Source organism: Neovison vison, chromosome 6 (assembly GCF_020171115.1).
Source record: "Neovison vison isolate M4711 chromosome 6, ASM_NN_V1, whole genome shotgun sequence".
Classification (NCBI taxonomy): Eukaryota; Metazoa; Chordata; class Mammalia; order Carnivora; family Mustelidae; genus Neogale; species Neogale vison.
In genome coordinates this window covers 19446485-19449542 of record NC_058096.1, presented here as the reverse complement: position 1 = coordinate 19449542, position 3058 = coordinate 19446485, and the positions used below count along the sequence as shown (strand labels likewise).

Here is a 3058-nt window from a genome sequence, read left to right as displayed (position 1 = left end):
CCCTACTCAGATGATACCACTGATACAGACCTGTGCCAGAGAGGGGCTTTTTTGAAGAAAGCCCTCATAAGTATGGGATTTCATGAATCCTGGTGTAGCATGAGCCAAGGTAGCACCCCTGCTCACCTATATATGAGATCAGGACTGCTCTGAGCAACAGACCCTCCAGCTAGAAGATGATGATATGAATATTTAATTTAATATAATGTTATAACATGCTTCAGAGAAGCCACTGTGCATAGGGTTCAGCACAGCTCATGACACAGTTATATGCCTATTAAATATAAATAGTTTCAAATTGTGAAGGTATTTTAAATATAAAAAATACAGACTCTTTTGTAGTTCATAAGCATGAAGATTGGATGTCCATGCTGTTGTATGACATGTGCATTCCTCAAACTGTGCCACAACCATGTTGGCACATTATCTATCTGATGTTGAAAAGAAAAAAAATCAAAAGTACACAAAACCTCTACAGAAATCAAACGTAAGAAAAGGTCTACCCACAATTCCACTGTTTATTCCTGACTTATGATCATATGCTGTTTAATTTATAAAAATTATAAATAGTTAAAAACGCCCCTTGACTCCACCAATGACCAAGATAATTTAAAAATAAATTTTAAATATTCTTTGCTAAAAAAAATAAAAACCTCGAGAATTTGAAATTTCTCACCTTACTGTGCATCAGAATCATGAGAAGAGCTTGTTAAAAGATGACAGGGACTCAACTTGAGAGTTTCTTTTTCTGTAGGCAGGACTTCAGAATTTACATTTCTAAGAAGTACCTACATTGATTCAAATGCCTTGGTGTAGGGACCACATTGTTATGAGTTATTCTGATAATAGCATCACTGCCCCATTTTTTCTTTTCTATTTGATTTTGTAAAGAAGATTTAATTAATTTATTTAAAAGAGAGAGAGAGAGAGAGTGCATGGGAGCACAGACAAGAAGTGGGAGGAGCAGAGGGAAATGGAGAAGCAGAATCCCCGCTGAGCAGCATCTCAGGACCCCAGGATCATGACCTGAGCCAAGGCAGCCACCCAACCAACTGAACCATTTAGGTGCCCCTTTTTTTCTATTTGTTAATTAGTTCTAGATTTTTCCAAGGTGATACTGGGAAGCATTACTTTTATCCACAAAACAAATCTTCAAATGTTTTAGAAAGTAATTTCCTTTGTTCCATGCCTTCCACCATTTGTAATTCATTGCCTTGATTTATACATATATAGTTACATCTTTAACTTTATATATAAATATGAATTTATAAATATTTACATATAGTTAAAATTATTTAATATTTCACATATATCAAGATATATATGACCAACATGAAAACAGCATGATAACTTTATCAGCGGCCTCTTAATTTATCAGTGCACTCACTTTATTTTGGATTCTGAAACATTTGATAACCTTTTTCCCATGACTGTATTCATGTCAAACTTACCATTATTATATTGCTTTGGTCTCCATAAGTAAGTAAATATAAGTAAGAATATTAAGAAATAGTTACAAATAAAAGAATTTATTCAGTAACACTGCAACAAATCCCTGAGGTCACAGTTGTTTTTAAGTGAGTATGTCCCATTACTATTATTGCTATAGAAGTCAAGGACAGTTTGCCCCTAGATGTTCCAGAATGGCATTTTGATCATTTTGAATTAAAATTGAGAAACAGTCAGTGCAAAAAAGATGCTCTGACCCTCCTTTGTCTCCAAAAAACAGGAATAAATTCCCCATGTGAAACAAATCTTTCCTATACAGGAAAGTAAGGAGATACCATTATCACCAGAGATAAGGAATCCAGAGCCAAGAAGACTGTATAAACAAACCATGTTACTTTTACTAATTTACTACTGCAACCCAAAGTTTAGTATTTCTTACTATTTGAAGCTCCCAAACATATATATACTTTTTTGTCCTGTAAGATCTTCACAGATTTTGTTTCTGTGTCTAAAATGTAGAAAAACTGAATGCCTTGGTCATCTCTTCAGGTTTCAGTTGTATTATTTGGACTCTGTGCATGTGGAATTAACCTTTGATTTTTTTCTTCTGTTAATCTAACTTTTGTCAGTTTAATTCTTAGAACAGCTAGAAGAACCTTGAAGAGTAGAAAAATTTGTCTTATTTTAGACCTCAATGTGAAGTCTTTGAAGATATTGAAATAATAGATTTAAAACACTGGAAGTTTTTATTGCCAAATTTTGTAAAAATTTTCCTTGAGACAATAAAACCTATCTAAAAAACAAACTAACCTTGACATTTATCATAATAAATGAAATTTAGGAACAGCTCTGCATTTAATAATTTCATTACAAAATTAAGTTATTTATTGGATCTTTGGGTTTGCCTTCCCAACACTGTCTTTCTCTTCTACCTTCCACTGAATTACTAGCTTCTTTTATGGGTACATACGAGTCTGGAATACTGAGAACCATCCCACCATCAAAATACAGCTGTTTGAAGTGTGTAGTTTGCTAAGTTTAATCACTATATATTCTAGCCTCTTGGTCATGTGGATTCTAAGTTTGCTAAGTTTAATCACTATATATTCTATATATATAGAATATATATATATATTCTACATATATATTGGTCATGTGGATTGTACATTTACTCATAACATGGTTTAAGCTAATTGAATCAGAGTGCTTCTTTAAGGTTTTGTCAGCAATGGTGTTGAATAAGGGCCAGAAAGTCTAAATAGGGAGAAATAGGTAGGGTCACATAGGTGACTACATGACCAGGCTCACAGAAATGCCAGATGTGGAGAAATGTTACAGACAATATATTAATCTGAGAGAAGGGAACATAACAAATCCACCTTGTTTGTCTTAAGTCTTATAGACAAGACATTTTTCAAGTTCTCTGGTCAATTTTCTATAAAAAACAGACCATAAAAGCCCTCTTTGGCAACACATTTGGGACCCTTCTCACTCTAGAGAGAACTTTCTTTCCTTTCTGGTCTTGCCTGCATTTAATAAACTTTCACTTCACTTCATCCTTTTGTCTGCAATGTTTACTCTTTGACTCTGTGAGACAAGAACACTGAAA

The 3058-nt window shown here is 33.6% G+C and overlaps 1 non-coding gene across 1 annotated transcript; it reads left to right on the top strand.

The window, feature by feature from the left end:
- Positions 1 to 330: 330 nt before the first annotated feature.
- LOC122911082 lies at positions 331 to 437 on the top strand. Its single transcript, XR_006385406.1, has one exon. It is a non-coding gene; the product is annotated as a small nucleolar RNA U13 (small nucleolar RNA).
- The last annotated feature ends 2621 nt before the right edge of the window (positions 438 to 3058 follow it).